The sequence below is a fragment of the Lucilia sericata genome, unplaced genomic scaffold (genome assembly GCF_015586225.1).
Source record: "Lucilia sericata isolate MDLA Ls3-8-SP2 unplaced genomic scaffold, ASM1558622v1 Contig000071F_arrow, whole genome shotgun sequence".
NCBI lineage: Eukaryota > Metazoa > Arthropoda > Insecta > Diptera > Calliphoridae > Lucilia > Lucilia sericata.
In genome coordinates this window covers 605465-627426 of record NW_023994105.1, presented here as the reverse complement: position 1 = coordinate 627426, position 21962 = coordinate 605465, and positions in this window count along the sequence as shown.

Below are 21962 nucleotides of genomic sequence, written 5' to 3'. Positions count from 1 at the left end.
AAGTCGATGTTATAATTAGTATTGAACTAATCGGACCGACTCACAATGTGTAGGGAACACACAAATTACAACAAACACAATTATGTATATATGTAATGTATGTTTGTATATATGTTTATTTTGTATATTTGTTTTTTACTTTCTTTTGTTATAGCTACGGTATAGCGTATAAAAAAGAGAATATATTTTGTTATTTTAAGACATAAAATAAACAAAAAACCACCACCAAATTTACTTTAATATTTTTAAATAATAATATTGTAAATCTTAAGCCCCCTTCACACGAGCACACAAGTAATATGATCTGTCAGAATTTTGTGTAGAAGAGATCGGATGGGATCGTCTAAACGCAATATGTAATGAAACCATCACACATTGAGAGAAAATACGGATGGAAAATTTGACAGTCGTATGGCTCTCTTCATTTTTTGAAACGATTTAAAAAACAAGCAAGTCGTATTAGATCAGGGATGTATTTTTATGTAAACTCATATAAAAAAAGTGAAAAAACTGTTTCCACCTTTCTTTGTTATTGTTTTATACCAATCGTGTAAACACAATAAATATAAATCATACGACTTTTATTCTCTTTTTTGTCATACGGATGGAATTTCATTTTACTTTTTCATTAGACTTGTCGTACGTAAACTGTGATCGTCTGAAGGGCCCTTTAGTAAGTATGTATGTGCAATATTCAACTATGTTTTGATGGAAACAAAACAATAACAATCACTAGTTCTTGCACTAAATAGAATGAACTTTATATATAAAACAAGTAAGAGTGCTATATTCGGCTGTGCCGAATCTTATATACCCTTCACCACAGTGTATTTAAAAATATCAATTCTATAAAATTTTAATTTATTTAATTTTCCCGTTTATATCATTATTATAGCAATAGCATAACGAACAACAACAACGCTAAACACAAAAAAACAAAATACACAAGGCAGTAAAACCAATAGACATCCAAACATACGAAACTGAATACACCAAAAAACAAAAACAATATACACAAGGCAATGAAACATACGAAACGAAATACTCAAAAAAAAAAAAGCAAAAACAAAATACACAACGCAATGAAACCAACGGACATCCAAACATACGAAACTGAATGCATCAAGAAACAAAAACAATATACACAAGGCAATGAAACACAGCCATCCAAACACATGAAACGAAATACTAAATGAATAAGCAGTGTTGTTGTTGTTGCGCATATCAAAGCATGACAAAAAATTGTCTTTTTTATGAAATTTTCAGAGGTTGTCTCGGATTTTTGCTCATATCTCCGGTATTTATGGACCGATTTTGCTGATTTTAAATAGCGATCTTCTCGAAAGCATGTCTAACAGAATTATTGAAGATTTAGATCTCGTTGATATCTGGGGTCCTCTAAAAACTGATTTCAACAAACACACAGACAGACAGACAGACGGACAGACAGACAGACGGACATAGCTTAATCAACTCCGCTACCTATAAGGATCCGGAATATATATACTTTATGGGGTCGGAAAATTATATTATAGAAATTACAAACGGAATGACAAACTTATATATACCCTTCTCACGAAGGTGAAGGGTATAAAAATAATTATGTATGTGAAGAATGGGAATTCTTGCGACTAAACTTATTATTTTTTATATAAATTTTCAATTAATTTAGCACTTTCACTGTGGTTCAAAAAGGACCATAAACAAATTCCAACTCTTATTTTGTAGATTTGCTGCTTTTGTTTTTACTTTGTTAAGACATTAACAAAGTTGTTCAATAACAGAATTGAACTATGCACACAAATAAAATCGAGAATTTTATTTCTACTTACGTGTTGGTTGGTGGGGATTGAACACTTTTTTTTTGTTTTTTCAAATAATTAAGGCACCGGGAGTGCGTTGTTTGTTTTATTATTATTTTTTTTTTTAATTTAAAAAACACCTTTGTTGACCGGGAGTCGTTCGGGTAGGTTAATTAATAATAAAAAATTAGCCGATCTTCTTCGGCGGCAAGTCCGGCTTGCTCGTAACACTTCCTAAAATATTGTCTTTAGGAAGTGTTTGGAGACCTTCAGTCAAGGTCGGTAAGGCCGTCGTCGAAGTCGATAAGATCGTCATGAAGATCGATCAAATCGTCTTCAACACGACCTGACCGAACCTCGACAATATTAGATACAAATAAGAAAAGAAGTAGACTGAAAAAAAATTCAATTATACAATATATGTAATTATTTATTCATGTTACAAACATTTAAAAATAATATAACTACTAATGAATACAAATGTATTCAATAATAAATATTTTTAAGATTTTGAATGTATCTGTAAGTTATAAAGAAATAATTGTATTGAAATAAATTGGATACAAATAAAAATTGTACAAAATACATACAACAAAAAAATGAAATTACAAATGACCAAAAATAAGGAAAACGATCTGGAGATGGGAAAAATAACGTTACAATAGATATTGATAAAATTAAAATGTCTAATATATCCATGAACAAATTTAATATATTTTGTTGTTTACGATTTTTAGCATAAATAAATTGAAAAAAACATTTAAATATTATTAAATATCCAACAGTCATACAAAAATATACAATACGTAAGTTGTCTTTTATTAATAAAGGAAGGATACTGAACGTTGACACTTTCAAAAAACTTAGCACACTAAACGGCATCATATGAAATAGAAAACAAACTGGAATTGCTGCTAATAGGATCGTCTTTTCGTGAACCTGCAATATATAAAGTAAAATAAATAAAAAACTTTTGCTTGTGCACAAGGTCTACAAAATTAATTATAGTACATATTTATTATTTATTAATTATACCCTACACCACTATACTGGGAAGGGTATTATGCGTTTGTGCTGATGTTTGTAACGTATTAAAATATTAGTACTATACCCACCTTAAAGTATACCGATCGACTCAGATTCACTTTCTGAGTCGATTTAACGATGTCCGTCCGTCCGTGTGTCCATGTAAACTTTGTTATCAAAGTACAGGTCGCAATTTTCAAGATAATTTAATGAAATTTGGAATACACGTTTTTTTACCCAAGGATGAAGCCTGTTGAAATTATGTATAATATCTCGATGAAAGTTCGCACAATTAATGCCCCTATTATGGTTTACAACTCAACTCAAAGTTGAAATTTTGCTTTTTGGTATTATCGATAACAACTTAAAATTTAAAGTTGAAATTTTTTGCAACTTTTTCGGAAAAAATTACAACTTATCAAAAGCAGTTGTAACAAATTACAACTCAATTGTTTAGAATAATTTTTTAAAATAAAACAAAGTAAGGTTTTTTTTTTAATTTTCTTAAATTTCATGAATCACTGATTTCAATCGAATTTACAATAAAAAGATGTTCAATACTTTTGTCATTTACGAAAACCACAAATTCATGAACTTTTCACTTAATTTTATGACAAAACAGCACTTTTTAGGTTGGCAACATCAACACAATTACAACTGAAATTGGTTGTAATTCATAATACCAAAAATAAGTTGAGTTGTTCTAAAGTTGAGTTGTTTCAATTTCAACTCAACTGAGTTGAGGTTTAAACCATAATAGGGGCATAAGTTTTATACAACCCTTGATGACCTTGCCGAATTTCGAAATGATCGGATATCATTTGGCCCTAGCCCCCACACAAATCCCCCTTCAGAAAGTGACTTGAATATCCTCAATTAATTTATTAGAACTGTTATTGCAATGAAATTTAGCACAGACAAATATTATATATATTATATAATTATAATATATATACAAATCTGCTCCTATCCCACATATAAAGCATTTTTTGAAACTAAGTTTTTTGTCAATAAATTGCTTAAATAAATCGGAATCAAGGTAATATTCAAGATTAATGCTTTATTATGAAAAATAATATTTATAACTAGTGTAGGGTATCATATAGTCGGCCAAGCCCCAACTATACTTTCTTACTTGTTTTTTTTAGAATTATTTATGTTATATGGGAAATTCTTTTTGATTTTATATTTTATGAAATCAACCTTAGGCTTTCAACATTTCTTTAGTTAAACCTCTTAAAAATTAAATGCTAATGAAATTTTCTTCAATAGGCATGAAAGAATGAGTCAAAAATATAAGTTTTAAAGTGTTATTGGATTAATAGTTGAATGTTTAACGATATTCCAATTGGTCTATTCCATTTTTTGACGATTTAGAAATGCAAACCTGTTCATCAAATGATGGCTTGTAATGTGGCAAACAGGTGACAAGAAAAGAAAAGTAAGACCTTAAATAACATTCAACTATGTCAAAATTTGTAGAATTAGAGTCGATGGGACCCGTCTATACGAATAGCTTCAGTGGGTGGGGAGGTTCTTGACCCAATTCTTACAAATTTCTTCACCACTTCAATATTATTACAGAGTCCCAAAATTGAAAATAAAATATACTAAAAAAAATGTATCAGTAACTAAACTAAATTCCCCCAAAAAAAAATGGTGTAATTCTATTTGGTGTTGAAATTTATGTTAACTTTTAGTAATTATGAGCATTTATCTGAAGAAAAGATGTTATTCCTTTGGTGCTCAAAACCCACCACAAACCATAGCTATTCATTGCCCTGAATAATGATCTGAAGAACCCGAAAACGAGAATCTTCTCTTCTATAAGGAAAAGTCTAAGAAATTTTATTCACTCATATTGTTTTTTTTTTATTCAAAAATCAATTCATTTAAACATATTGTAGTTTCTTATGGTATTGATTTGTTAAATTTTAATATTTTCTCATGGTATATGGAATTTATTCAAAATAAAAAAAAAATATATATATATATATAAAAAATTTAAATTAAGACATCAGAAAAAATACATGCAAAATTAATTTCCTGAATATAACTACTTCTAACTTAAGTGTACCCTCAAAAGAACATAAATAACTACAATTCAGAATAAATTTTAAATTCAAACAAATTGGGTGAAATCCGTACAGTTTTTAAAGAGAACGTTAATCGCAACAATAAAATAAAGTTATATTAACAGCACATGTAGGGTGTTGGTATCTAAAAATTTATGCCCCTATTATGGTTTACAACTCAACTCTTCTTTAGTTGAAATTTTGGTCTTTGGTATTATCGATAACAACTTAAAATTTAAAGTTGAAATTTATTACAACTTTTTTGAAAAAAATTACAACTTATCAAAAGCAGTTGTAACAAATTACAACTCAATTGTTTAGAATAAATTTTTAAAATAAAACAAAGTAAAGTTTTTTTTTAAACATTTTTTTTAAATTTCATTAATCACTGATTTCAAGCGAATTTACAATAAAAAGATGTTCAATACATTTGTCATTTACGAAAAACAGAAATTCATAAACTTTTCACTTAATTTTATGACAAAAAAGCACTTTTTAGGTTGGCAACATCAACACAATTACAACTGAAATTGGTTGTAATTCATAATACCAAATATAAGTTGAGTTGTTCTAAAGTTGAGTTGTTTCAATTTCAACTCAACTGAGTTGAGTTGTAAACCATAATAGGGGCATTAATTCATTTACAATGTTCTTTTTTTATTTAAACTAAATTCTTTCATACTGAGTTATTCTTCTTCTTCTATTGGAAATCAATACTATCTTTACAATCTATGCTTTGTTTTAATATATTTTTTTCTCTATAACTCTGTATATTCTTTTCTTTACACTTATTCTTCTTCTTTCTCTTACAAGAAAAAAACTTTACAACGAGCACTTGTTATACGACACTATTAAGTTTCGTGTTAAATCAAAATAATATTGTATAAAAATAAATACAAATTAAAAATAATGAAATCGAAAATATTATAGCGTTAATAAAATAATTTAATGACATAAAATTTCTAAATAAAAAAATTTACAATTAAAAGATAAACCGATGTACATATGTGCTACAAAATTATATATTTTCATATAGACAATTGTTTATTATATATTATTGTTATCAAACATCCAAATTTTTGAACTTTTTTTTCTAATATTTTGTTTTAAATTTTAATAAACCGAAAAAAAATTTAATAACTTTGTTATAAATTTTTTTTTTGTGAAATTTTTGTAAATTGTTGTAAATATTTGTATTTTTTTTTTTTTAAATTCTGAAAATTTTGTAATAATTTGTTTGAAATTTTAATTATTAATTTAAATCTTGGAAATTTTCTACAACAAATGGTAAATGGGGGTGACAATATTTAAAATAATAGTTGTTGTAATTTACACTCTTTTTTAAGATTCTTCTTTTTCCTTTTTTGTTTTCTTTTGTTTTTTGGTTTTCTTTTTTTTTGCAATATTTACTTTATACTTATTAATTATTTTGATTTACACACTTTTTAAATTTCTTTCTCTTTTTACTTATTTTCTGTTTATTTACAGTGGTTAGATTTGGTTATTGTAAAACAAAATTTTAATTTTTTTTTTCAATTTATATAGGTATGTTTTTATTTTTTATGATTTTTTTGTTCTTTAAATATAAACAACGGTTATCACTTGTGCTCGATGTAGAATTTTTTTTGTTTTGCTAACTTTGACTATTTTCTTGGACTTTTAGCTCACTGTACGAATCACCAAAAAAATATTAACAAATTTTACTTATTTAAACAGATTAACAAAAATCAAAATTTACTTAAATTGTAATAATTAAAATTTTACCAAATACTTTTCTTATATTTTCATTATTTTTAAACTTCTATTTTTCTTTTTCTTAAATTTTCTCTTGTTGTACATTTTTTTCTTCACAGACTATAATATTACTTATGGTGTATCACTGATGAACTTGCACTAAGCCTATATTAAAGTTTGAAGATTTATGTTAAAATTTTGTTCAATTCCAATCCAATCCAATTCTTGTTGCTCTCCTCTTGATGTTCTGTTTTTATTTTTCTTCCCAATTCTCTTCTGTCTCTCGTGTAGTAATATGCCAAAAAAAATACAAATAAGAATTCGACAGGAATTTCTTTAAAGTTTTTGCAATTTGGAACCAGATACTACTTAACCCTTAAAGGGAAAATAAAACCTAGAGAATAGGGATTGCCATAAATAAATTAGAAAAGGTGTTAAGGAGAATACTTAATTGATCACCAGCAAAAGACCAGCCTGTATAGAAGGAAAGTTCTGTTTCCAAACAGAATTAGACAAACCCCAGATAATCAGATTGCCAATAGGAATTCTTATGACAATGGCTGTCTCCGAAAGATGTACTCTGATTCAATTTATTACCCGGAAATATGAATTAACTCAATGGAACTATTTTTAAATTTGACGTAATGAAATTGATTACAAGAATTCTAAATAAATTTTGTAATTAAACAAAATGTTGCTGTTTTATAAAATCTGGATTAACTTTGGGAGAAATTTAAGTTGCTGCGAGTGGATATCAGGTCAATCAAAAATGGAAAGGAAGTTTACTTCAAAAGATACCTTCTCGACATGTTGAAAATTTTGCTTATCAACAGAATGACATTTTATAATTTTCCATAACATATTTATGATCAACATAGATACTTGCTACTTAACTTGGCTCCATTGTCCATTACCAAATTCGACGAGTTAAATAAAACAATCTAACTAGCATTAAATTTAAACTAAATACTAATACAAAAAATTTTCTTTCCTTATTAAAATTTAATTTAAAAAAATTTATAATATTCTAATGGAAAAAGTCAAAATTAATTAAACAACATTTTTCCTAAGCAAATGAGTAAAAAGGAAATATTATAAAACCTGTAGGTTTTATTACAGGCTACAATCATTTTGTTTGTCTTTTTGTACCCAACAGGGATGGAAAATGAGATTTTGTGTCAGTATCAAAAAATATTTCAGAGGGTACTTTTTTGGATCTCAAAGTACTAAAATATTTTTTTGCTAAATAATGGCAATTTCTTAACTACATTTACATTTAATTTTGAAAGGCATTATATGTTAATATGATGAATCCTTGTCCGTCCCTCAATGTTCACCATTTACATCTCAAATATTAGCCAGATATTGTACTATGTAAATATCTTAAATTTAAAGCTGTCATGATATAATTTATTATATTTTAATAAATCCGGCATTAATTAAAATCAGGCCACATTTCGCCCTATAAAAGGACGAATTTAGAATTTCAACTAAATGCTAATAATTGAGCTACAAGTATTAGTATCGAATGATCATTGTCAATAAATCGATTAAATATGTGTTATTGAATTAACATCCGTCGTGAGATTAATATTCATATAATGTCATTCAAGATCAAAATATGTACATCTTTATAAGCCGTTTATAATTTTATTAGCATACCCTGGGTGCTTCGCTACCCTAACTTATATTAAATACATACAAAATTTTGTTTACTTTTATAGAAAATTAAAATTGATTAAACATTTTTTTAATGTTTCAGTTTTATACGTTCAATATCCCGTGATTAAATTCGCATTCAGTAAGAAGCTTGTATTTTTAGTTTCATTCATTTAGCTTCCACACTATAGAAAATTTCGAAAGTACTATTTGAAAAAAAGTACAATAAAATACCTCTAATAGATTATCATTTAATCAAAAATTGTATGTTTCTGTGTTCAATTTTATATATAATTCAAAATATATAATTTTAATGAATGAAAAAGTACCAAAAGTCACTTTCAGTAGATTCTCATTCACTAAGGTCCCTACATTTTAAATTGAATTTTCAATATCTATGTTCAATATCGTAACAATATCAAAAAGTACCATCGGAAAAACGAAAAAGTACAAAAATCTCTCAATGTGTTCCGGTTAACAATTATAAAGGATCTACAAAGTACCATTTGAAGAATAGAAAAGTACCAAATAGTTCCCTCTATTATTCAATCAAAACCATGTGTGTTAAAATTAATGTTCCTTGGTTGAATATTTTAGAAAATTAAAAAAGTACCATTTATGAGATAAGAAGTACTAAAAAGTTCTCTCTTAAAGAATCTTATTCAATGAGGACCGTGTATGTTTAATAATCATGTGTTTTGAATTTATATTAAAAAACATACAAAGAGTATCATTTGAAGAAAAAAAAAGTACCAAAAGTGGAATAAATTTTACCTAAGTGGAAAGTACTAATAAAGAATACAATTTTTCGCCTTTTCGCTTAGAAATATACTTTTTCGAGAATTAAGTTTACAAAATGATACGTATTTATATCTATATATCACAGATAAAACTCAAACGATTCAAATCTGCATTCATTTGTTCCAGAAAAATAGTGCTTTCAAAAAGTACCAAACAATTTACTCGAATTTGGTCCTATATAGGCCTTAGTACTCGAATTCCAAAATAATATACCAAAAGCTTATTTTGAGTAAATAAACTACTTTTTCAAATTTTATAAAAATTGGCTCAATGAGTTTGAATAAAATTAAATTTCCCGTTTTTTCCCTTTTTGGTACTTTTTTCCCCAGTGATATAGAAAAAATTTTATTACAATAAATATTACAGAGTTAGTCCGTAATTTAATAGGAATAATTCAATAAACCGGAAAAGTTTTCTTAATGTGCTAAAAAAAAGTACCATAAGTACAGTTTTTTCCCTTTTACACCCAAAAAGGACTGAATATTAAAAAAGTACGAAACAGGTGTCTCATAATTTTGGGAGATGTATCCAAAATATTTATAAAAATTGGATCATATTAATTAGTTCAAAAGTTATAAATGGCCAAAAAAGGTACCAAAATCACCTTTGTTACACATTTTTACCCCTTAAAAGTACGAATTTCAAAATAGTACCACACACCCATCTGCTCCTTTTAAGGGTAGATTCATGTGTATTTAAAATTTTTCTTGTATCACTAATATTGTGTAAGATAATTAAGAAAACCTGTTTTACCCGTTTTTCCCCTTTTTACCCGTAAATGTACAAATTTCCAAAAATCCCTCCTTAGTGGAAATACATAACCTAAAACACATCTACTGTCAAAATTTCATGATTCTAGGTTCAGCCGTTTGGGCTGTGCGATGATGAATCAGTCAGTCAGTAACGCTACTCTTTTATATATATAGATTATTATTTTTTTTTTAGAAAAAACGGCTTTTAGTTGATGCATTTTTGAGAATTTTATATAACAATGTGCTAAAAGACTCTTGGAATTTAAAATTTGAAATTTTAAATATACTTTAACCTGTTATTTTTTTATCGAAACGATATATTAAAGGATTTCATACAAAAATTTTTTATCTATCTGTCTGACCCTGAGAGCATATAGTAGGGATATAGGCGAAACTGAAGGAGTTGTCAAACAAAATTTGTTATTCTCTTCACACAGACGAGTTCTGAGAATAAAACACACTTGAGAGAACTAAACTCACTCACAAAACTTCAAATTTTCTTCGCGAAATTGCGAGGATATTAGCACTTAATAGTTGTTCTTATCACTTAAACTTAATATTTATTATTTTTTGCGACACTTTTATTGTATTTAAAACCCCGAAAATAATTTATATTTTACAAACGAAAAAAAAAATATTTTTTATTCTTTGACATTTCATTTTAATTAAAACTCAAAAAAGAAAAGTTGTAAATTTTCGTATTGAAAATGAAAAAAGTATTTCACATACTTTTTTTCTTTTTCCATTAGTACAGAAAAAAAATATCAAAAAGACGTGTTTATAATATGTTTTAAGATGAAATATCTTCTGAAAAAAAATAATTAACTATTATTTTCATTCACTAGTATATAAAATCCCAGTAATAACATACAAAAAATAACGTATCAGAAATACATTTATTATTTAATACCTTTCGAACAACTGTGTTTATTTTTGTGCTTCTACTAATACATTCTCAGCAGTTAAGTTTTTGACAGGGGACTTAGGTCTTTGACAATCACTTTCGCCTATATGCTACTATATGCCTGAGAGTATCAAATAAGACTCGGGAGTACAACGGTACTTTTGAACATCAAATAGTATCAAAAAAAGTACCATCATACCAATTTTGCCATCCCTGGTACCCAACATTAAAAAAGATGGGGGTATATTGATTTGTCATTCCGTTTTACATCGAAATTTGGTCATAAACCCACAAAATTATATATATTCTGAGTCCTTATTATATTCAATCTTGCCATGTCCGTTTGTCTGTCTGTTGAAAGCACGACAGAGTCCGAACGGAAAGAGTTAGAGGGTTAATATTTTCCCCAAATATTCCTTATAGGTAAGGACATTATCGGTCCTCGTCTTCGGATAGCCCCCATACAATTGCACCCCCGAATAACAGCTTTAACAGGCATAACTGTTTTATAGCGATGAAATTCGACAGACATAAGTTTCATATGATCCAAAATCTCCACCATACAATTGCACCCCCGAATAACAACTTTAACAGTCATAACTGTTTTTTTCGCGCTGAAATTCGACAGTCTTAAATTTCATATGAGCCAAATTTTATGAGGATCGGTCCATAATTGGCCTTATTCTTCAGAAAATGAGTTTAACGGCCTTTACTGGCTAAAAAATACGAGTATCGCGTTGAAATTTAACATACGTAAGCTTCTTAAGAACCAACACATCTTTACTGAAGTTTATGAGAATTTAGGAAATTCGGCATAAGTAAGTTTCTTACGAGATAAATCCGACCATATAATACCCTACACCATGAGTATATTTTAAAAACTTTTATTTTTCATAAAGAAACTTTTATATTGAATTTTACCTTAATTCCAAATTTTTTAAGCAATTTATTGATAAAAAACAAATTTTCTAAATGAGGCTTTATATAGGAGTATGGGTCAAACATGGACCGATACTCATTAAATTTGGGAAAAGGATATATTTTTTTAAATAATAGTTAGTTATGTTGAATTTCATTGCGATACAAATGGTTACAAGTCAATTTTAGACGTTTAAGACATTTTTTGAAGGGGGGTTTGTATGGGGGCTAGGGTCAAATAAGGACCGATCATTATAATCATCTGCAGTGCCATTTACACTTATATAAAACTTATTTGTGCCAATTTTTAGAGAGATAATAGTATATTTGACATAATTATGGCATAAAAAGCCCAAATCGGGAGGTACAGTTGTATGGGGGTAGGTGAAATAATGGACCGATTTCAACCATTTTCAATAGGCTTCGTCCTTGTGGCAAAAAACATGCTTGGTCCAAATTTCATCAAATTATCATGAAAACTGCGGCCTGTAGCCAGCCAGCCGGACGGACGGACATGTCTTATTCGACTCAAAAAGTGATTCTGAATCGATCGGTATACTTTAAGGTAGGGTAGAACCAATATTTTTGTGTGTTACAAACATCAGCACAAACGTATAATACCCTCCCCAGTATAGTGGTGTAGGGTATAATGAAATAAATTTGTCCAACAATAGCAGCAAAATATTAAAAAATATACAAAACCTAAAAATATTGATTTTTAAAACAGTAATAGTTTTAAAAAACATTAAAAGAAATATCAAAAAGACGCGTGGGTGCAACTTGGCGCTTATAAAGCATGAAAAGTTTGAAAAGCGTGTTGTGTACTTCCACCTTAAAAAATAGGAGTATCGCGATGAAATTTGACATGAGTAAGTTTCTTAGGAGAGAACACTTCTCAACTGACTTTTATGAGAATCGGCCAATAATTAACCCTACCCACATATAAAGTCCCCTTCGGAAAATGAGTTTATCGTTCATTCGAGTATGGCGATGAAATTCGACAAACAAGTTCTGTGTAAGCGGGTTCCACATGTTAATTTCATGTTTCTAGGAAAGGAAAAACGAAAAAGTACCAAAATAGTTCTGATTCAGTGATTTTTAACTTCCCGATTCCCGGGAATTAATAACTACTAAAAAATGCAACCATGCTTATGATTACTCATTTTATACAACTGTTTTATATAAAAAACTAGCTGGCCCGACAGACGTTGTCCTGTCCAAATTAGAAAAAATGTTTATGTTCGATTTGCGATTTTAGATAAATTGAAAAAAGTGAGCGTAAAAGTGGGCGTGGTCAATTATTCTTTCAGTAAAACTTTAAATTTGATTACTACGAACATGTTTTAAAAAATTTAGCCAAATCGGTGCAGCCGTTTTCCGATTTTAGATAAATCGAAAAAAGTGGGCGTGGTAAATTTTTCTTCCAGTAAAAACTTAAATTAGATTACTACGACCATTTAAATAAAAAATTTAGCCAAATCGGTACAGCCGTTTTCCGATTTTAGATAAATCGAATAAAGTGTGCGTAAAAGTGGGCGTTGTCAATTTTTCTTTCCGTAAAAACCTAAGTTGGACTATGACGAACATTTCAGTAAAAAAATTGTCCAAATCGGTCTAGCCGTTCTCAACTAATGCAATTACCAACGAACGACAATTGATTTTTATTTATATAGATTAATGAAAAGTGAAAAGACAAATAGCCAACGAACATTTTATCATATACATACATACATATGTATGTATGTATGTATGTATGTATGTATGTATGTATGTATGTATGTATGTATGTATGTATGTATGTATGTATGTATGTATGTATGTATGTATGTATGTATGTATGTATTTTGTAAATGTAAATTTAAATTTTTTTCTTCACAGACTATAATATAACTTATGCTGTATCACTGATGAACCTGCACTAAGCCAATTTTAAAGTTTGAAGATTTATGGTAAAATTTTGTTCAATTCCGTCCCGTTCCAAATTCCAATTCTTAAATGTTGCTCTCCTCTTGATGTTCTGTTTTTATATTTTTCTTCCCAATTCTTCTTCTGTCTCTCGTGTAGTAATATGCCAGAAAAAAATAAGAATTCGCCAGGACTTTCTTTAAAGTTTTACAATTTGGAACCAGATACTACTTAACCCTTAAAGGGAAAATAAAACCTAGAGAATAGGGATTGCCATAAATAAATTAGTTTACAGCTGAATAATAAGAAATGTGGTTAATTTACCAAAGGTGTTGAGGAGAATACTTAATTGATCACCAGCAAAAGACCAGCCTGTATAGAAGGAAAGTTCTGTTTTCAAACAGAATTAGACAAACCCCAGATAATCAGATTGCCAATAGGAATTCTTATGACAATGGCTGTCTCCGAAAGATGTACTCTGATTCAATTTATTACCCGGAAATATGAGCTAGTTCAATGGAACTATTTTTAAATTTGACGTAATGAAATTGAATACAAGAATTCTAAATAAAATTTGTAATTAAAAAAAATGTTGCTGTTTTATAAAATCTGGATTACCTTTGGGAGAAATTTAAGTTACTGCGAGTTAAGTTGTATATATTAGGTAAATCAAAAACGGAAAGGAAGTTAATTTACTTCAAAAGATCCTCCTGGACATGTTGAAAATTTTGCTTAGCAACAGAATGACATTTTATAATTGTCAAAAACATATGAACAACATAGATATTTGCTACTTAACTTGGCTCCATTGTCCATTACCAAATTCGACGAGTTAAATAAAACAATCTAACTAGCATTAAATTTAAACTAAATACTAATACAAAAAAATCTTCTTTCCTTATTAAAATTTAATTTAAAAAAATTCCTAATATTCTAATGGAAAAAGTCAAAAATTATAATTTTATTGTTTACAAATTTGTAAATAAAATCTCAGAAAAATTTTAAAAAATTGGGAGAAAGTCTCTAATCTATGTAATATTGGATTAATATTTTTTTAGGCAATGCTCCTCTGTCAACCAAATGATGGTCAAAATCATTTAATTTTCCCTTTTTCATAGGGTATATATGTTAAATATAATGCTTTATTAGATTGAAATAATTTATGTTTATTATATTGCACAGTGGGGCAGAATCGAAATTTTTTGGAAATAAATCTGGCATTTCTAAACGGCTGATCCGATCGGGATAAAATTTGGCGTGAGCGTAGTATTCGAGTTTAAGTTTTGAAGATAAACCCTGCAGATGCCCCAGGGACGGCGCTGTGGCGGCTCAAAGTAGGGTACCTACGACATGTAAAAGTTTTTCACCCAAATACAAAGATTTTTATATTTTCTGAAAGCGCTCGACGAGATCATGAAAAAACATGCTTGGACATACTACTTATCTCTTATAATATCCGAGTTATAGGCATTTAAAAATTTAGTGATACAAAATTTACCATACCTTGGTCCGCCTTTTTTTGAATACCGGACCAAATGGACTCAATTTTTTCTTGTTAGTTAGACAACAAAATTTCCAATAATATACAAAAAATTTCAGATCAATATCATTTAAAGATCCAAAAATATACGTTTTTATACCCTCCACCACCATCAGTGGTGATAGAGGGTATATATAACTTTGTCATTCCGTGTGTAACACCAAGAAATATTCATCTGAGACCTTATGAAATTCTGAGTCCATTTAGCTATGTCCGTCTGTCCGTCCGTCCGTCTGTCTGTCTGTATAAAACATTCTCACGTTAACACGAAGCAATAAAAATTAACGAAATTCATCCAAAATATTTATTATTGTCCTAGGCAGTTTGGTATTGAAAATGAGCAAAATCGGTTTACACCGGGAAAAGTTATGAATCAAAATTTGAAACAACCTCGAAAAAAATAAGCATTTTTTACACATTCTGATGTAATTTTCTCGAAAACTATGAAAGATAATTCCATGAAAATCAGCATACATTCGTTTCTACACAAGAACTTGACTCCTGCTGAAAATTGCCAGAATCGGTCCACAATTTCATATACCTCCCATACAAAAGTACATATTCCCGGAAAATGCTATTTTTGTTAATAACTTCCGTCACAATGTCGAAATCTTTACAAAATTTTACAAATTAAAATCTTATGTCAATAGAATTCATTCAGAGAAAAAATTTTCTGGATCGGTCCATAATTGGACATAGCTCCCATACAAGATCGCCTCCCGAAAATAACTTAAACGCAAATAATTAATTTCTAAATCAAGTTATCTATATAAAATTTGGTACAAGTATTGCCCTCACATACAGAAGTATTACTGTGAAATTTTTTTTCCATCGGTCCATAATTGGTCATAGCTCCCATACAAGGTCCCCTCCCGAAAATCACTTAAACGCGCATAACTCATTACTAACATAAGACATCCATATAAAATTTGGTACAAGTATTACTCATGTGCACAGAAATATTATTGTGAAAATTTTTTCCGATAGGTCCATTATTGGTCATAGCTCCCATACAAGGTCCCATCCCTAAAATCACTTAAACGCGCATAACTTATTACAAAATTAAGATATCCATATAAAATTTGGTACATGTATTACTCTCACATACAGAAATATTACTGTGAAATTTTTATCTATATAAAATTTGGTACAAGTATTGCCCTCACATACAGAAGTATTACTGTGAAATTTTTTTTCCATCGGTCCATAATTGGTCATAGCTCCCATACAAGGTCCCCTCTCGAAAATCACTTAAACGCGCATAACTCACTACTAACATAAGACATCTATATAAAATTTGGTACAAGTATTGCTCATATGCACAGAAATATTACTGTAAAATTTTTTTCCTATCGGTCCATCCTTGGTCATAGCTCCCATGCAAGGTTCCCTCCCGAAAATCACATAAACGCACATAACTCATTACAAAATATTGATATCCATACATTTAGCACAAATATTGCTCTTATATACTTAAATTACACTATAAAATTGTTTTACGATCGGTCCATACTTGGTCATAGCTCTCATACTAGGCCCCCTCCAGAAAATTACTTAATTGTACAATATTCATTACCAAATAATGATATAGATACAGAAATTTGAAATTTTGTTTTTATATACACAATTGGTCATAGCTCCCATACAAGGTCCTTTTTCGAAAATCTCTTAAATGCACATTACTCATTACCAAATAAAGCTATTGATACGAAAATTCTATTTCAAGATTTTTGCACGATCGGTTCATAACACACATTACTTATTACTGCTAAATTACGATATAGATACAGAATTTTACTCAAATATAGCTTTCATGTCCAGAAGTTTTGCTTAAAGAATTTTTTACGATCGGTCTATAATTGGTCATATCTCCCATACTAGGTCCTGCCCCTAAAACCGTATTTAACTAGTTGCATTATCAATTTCTGTAGAACAAAATTATATATATGTATTTTGAAAATCCTTAAATCTTTCACACACATGCATACATGCAAATTAATAAAAATCGCCAAGCGTTGGTAATGTTCAATAAATCTTGGAATTGTAATAGATTTGAGCTGTTTGAATCTAGGGATTTTTCTATTTAAGATATGAGAAAACTTATTTCTACAAATATTTGATCAATTAGAAAAGTATTAATATAAAAGTAGCTGGTGGAGGGTATTTAAGATTCGGCTCAGCCGAATATAACTTTGGGCGACATGTTCTAAAATCCCAAAGCTGTATCTTCAAAAGGGCCAGAAAGAATTGAAGACATTTCAAATTATATAAAAACTACATATAGTAGAAAAGTAGACAAAACAGGCATATCAAAAATTGAAAACTTTTTGATGTAAAAAGTAAGTCTGTGGATGGAAATCAAAAGAAATTTTGATTAAAATTTTGTAGTTGGATGGAAACTACTACGGAAATCTCAACTTACAACACATCAACAGGAGCGCCTTGCAAGTCATACGAAGACTTATGTTCAAGGTAAAAAAAAGAGGGTCACACAAAAACTTTTTTCAATCTCAAATGAGGAAATTGCTGATACATTTAACGAAATGCTGAAAAAGGAAAACCAACCTATGGATGCCGTACATATTGCAACTATTCTTCCTAATGCATCAACAAAACGACTTAAGCGAATTGTGGAAAGTATACCAACTCCAACATCACAATCAAATTTTACTGAAGAGGAAGCAATAGCGCTTATGTTGGAACTGGGTCTCAGTCGAAATAAGTACCAAATATTAAGGAAAGCTCTGCATGAAAAAGGACACAATATATTACCATCATACAAGGGACAAAGTCTCTAATCTATGTAATATTGGATTAATATTTTTTTAGGCAATGCTCCTCTGTCAACCAAATGATGGTCAAAATCATTTAATTTTCCCTTTTTCATAGGGTATATATGTTAAATATAATGCTTTATTAGATTGAAATAATTTATGTTTATTATATTGCACAGTGGGGCAGAATCGAAATTTTTTGGAAATAAATCTGGCATTTCTAAACGGCTGATCCGATCGGGATAAAATTTGGCGTGAGCGTAGTATTCGAGTTTAAGTTTTGAAGATAAACCCTGCAGATGCCCCAGGGACGGCGCTGTGGCGGCTCAAAGTAGGGTACCTACGACATGTAAAAGTTTTTCACCCAAATACAAAGATTTTTATATTTTCTGAAAGCGCTCGACGAGATCATGAAAAAACATGCTTGGACATACTACTTATCTCTTATAATATCCGAGTTATAGGCATTTAAAAATTTAGTGATACAAAATTTACCATGCCTTGGTCCGCCTTTTTTTCATCATTTAAAGATCCAAAAATATACGTTTTTATACCCTCCACCACCATCAGTGGTGATAGAGGGTATATATAACTTTGTCATTCCGTGCGTAACACCAAGAAATATTCATCTGAGACCCAACAAAGTATATATATTCTTGGGCCTTATGAAATTCTGAGTCGATTTAGCTATGTCCGTCTGTCCGTCCGTCCGTCTGTCTGTCTGTATAAAACATTCTCACGTTAACACGAAGCAATAAAAATTAACGAAATTCATCCAAAATATTTATTATTGTCCTAGGCAGTTTGGTATTGAAAATGAGCAAAATCGGTTTACACCGGGAAAAGTTATGAATCAAAATTTGAAACAACCTCGAAAAAAATAAGCATTTTTTACACATTCTGATGTAATTTTCTCGAAAACTATGAAAGATAATTCCATGAAAATCAGCATACATTCGTTTCTACACAAGAACTTGCCAAAATCGGTCCACAATTTCATATACCTCCCATACAAAAGTACATATTCCCGGAAAATGCTATTTTTGTTAATAACTTCCGTCACAATGTCGAAATCTTTACAAAATTTTACAAATTAAAATCTTATGTCAATAGAATTCATTCAGAGAAAAAATTTTCTGGATCGGTCCATAATTGGACATAGCTCCCATACAAGGTCCCCTCCCGAAAATAACTTAAACGCAAATAATTAATTTCTAAATCAAGTTATCTATATAAAATTTGGTACAAGTATTGCCCTCACATACAGAAGTATTACTGTGACATTTTTTTTCCATCGGTCCATAATTGGTCATAGCTCCCATACAAGGTCCCCTCCCGAAAATCACTTAAACGCGCATAACTCATTACTAACATAAGACATCCATATAAAATTTGGTACAAGTATTACTCATGTGCACAGAAATATTATTGTGAAAATTTTTTCCGATAGGTCCATTATTGGTCATAGCTCCCATACAAGGTCCCATCCCTAAAATCACTTAAACGCGCATAACTTATTACAAAATTAAGATATCCATATAAAATTTGGTACATGTATTACTCTCACATACAGAAATATTACTGTGAAATTTTTTTCCGATCGGTCCATAATTGGTCATAGCTCCCATACAAGGTCCCTTCCCGAAAATCACTTAAACGCGCATAACTCATTACTAAATTAGGATATCTATATAAAATTTGGTACAAGTATTGCTCATATGCACAGAAATATTACTGTAAAATTTTTTTCCTATCGGTCCATCCTTGGTCATAGCTCCCATGCAAGGTTCCCTCCCGAAAATCACATAAACGCACATAACTCATTACAAAATATTGATATCCATACATTTAGCACAAATATTGCTCTTATATACTTAAATTACACTATAAAATTGTTTTACGATCGGTCCATACTTGGTCATAGCTCTCATACTAGGCCCCCTCCAGAAAATTACTTAATTGTACAATATTCATTACCAAATAATGATATAGATACAGAAATTTGAAATTTTGTTTTTATATACACAATTGGTCATAGCTCCCATACAAGGTCCTTTTTCGAAAATCTCTTAAATGCACATTACTCATTACCAGGGCAACCAAAAATATGCTCTAAAAAAAGTGTTTTATGCGCATAAAAAATGCACTTAAAAACTAAAAATATGCTTTAAAAATATACAAAATATGCACTTAAAACTTCTAATTTTCAAAATGAAATCCCCGTTTTTTACCATATTTGAGACCTCATAAAAAAGCGGGCAGACACCTTCATCTGAATGTCCAATCTGTCGACTTAAAAATAAAGGTTTAAAGCTTGGAACAACCATAAAATTACAAAAACTCAATTTTGCCTTTATTCTATGCCAAACGTATTTGTCTCAATTTGTTCAACCTTTATTTTAAAGTCGACAGATTGGACTTTCGGACCACACAACGGATTTTATAAATGAAGGTGTCTTCTCGCATTTATAAGGTCTTAAATATGGCCAAAAACATGAAGAATTGGATTCAAATTAAGCGATGCTCAATAATTCAGAAAAGTAAACTTAGGTCTCTGGGTTTCGACTTTTTTAAAATTTTGTTGGCCTGTGTAATTTTCTAGGAAATGATATATAAGCTTAATTGTTTTGCTTTACATTAAATTGATTTATTTTTGTATATTTGAAAAACAATGAGGGGCGATCATTACGAAAATTGGCAGTTTCGTATAAGTTTAAATACGAAACTAAGTTGTGCCGATTTTTGTAGAGATCCTGAAACATTTAACATAATTATGAGCTCGAGGGCCCTATTTGGGGGAAAGTGATTCTGAGCCGATTTTTGGGTGTTACAAACACCAGCACAAACGCATAATACCCTCGCCACTATAGTGGTGTAGGGTATAAAAATGTTATTGAATTATAAAATAAAGCTTTATTTCAATATTTTTCAAAGTGAATGGGTCAAAAAAAATTTACAAACAAAATATTATCAATCAGAAGTAATTTAATTAAAACGAATGGGTTTAAAAATTTATGATTGCTAGAATTAAAAACATTTTATTTAAACTTTTATTTTCTAAATAAAATTTTCTAAAAAAATCTAATAAAAAAATTAAAAACATTTTCTATTTATTAATTTATCCAAAAAAAAGAATTTGAATCTATTTTTATTTAAAAATTTTAAAAAATATGAAAAAATTAGATGAAAAGAACGAATATGCAATAAAAATATGCGATTATGAGTAAAATATGCGGAAATATGCTGTAAAATGCTAAATATGCAAAAATATGCTGTAAAGAACAAAATATGCAAAAATATGCTCTAACAAACCGATGCCAAAATTCATTAAATTTTCTGAAATGGATAAATAGCTAACTCAAGTCTCCACACGACGCGCAGCAAAAAATATGATATTGCATATTTTTGGTTGCCCTGCTCATTACCAAATAAAGCTATTGATACGAAAATTCTATTTCAAGATTTTTGCACGATCGGTTCATAACACACATTACTTATTACTGCTAAATTACGATATAGATACAGAATTTTACTCAAATATAGCTTTCATGTCCAGAAGTTTTGCTTAAAGAATTTTTTACGATCGGTCTATAATTGGTCATATCTCCCATACTAGGTCCTGCCCCTAAAACCGTATTTAACTAGTTGCATTATCAATTTGTGTAGAACAAAATTATATATATGTATTTTGAAAATCCTTAAATCTTTCACACACATGCATACATGCAAATTAATAAAAATCGCCAAGCGTTGGTAATGTTCAATAAATCTTGGAATTGTAATAGATTTGAGCTGTTTGAATCTAGGGATTTTTCTATTTAAGATATGAGAAAACTTATTTCTACAAATATTTGATCAATTAGAAAAGTATTAATATAAAAGTAGCTGGTGGAGGGTATTTAAGATTCGGCTCAGCCGAATATAGCACTCTAACTCGTTTAATTTAAAAATTCAAAAAATTTTAGATTTTTGCCAAAAATGTGTCTTAACTCTTTTATTAATAAAATAAAATTTTCTTTAAGAACATATAACAATTTTATAGTTTTCTAAAAGGTATTTTTACACAGAACGC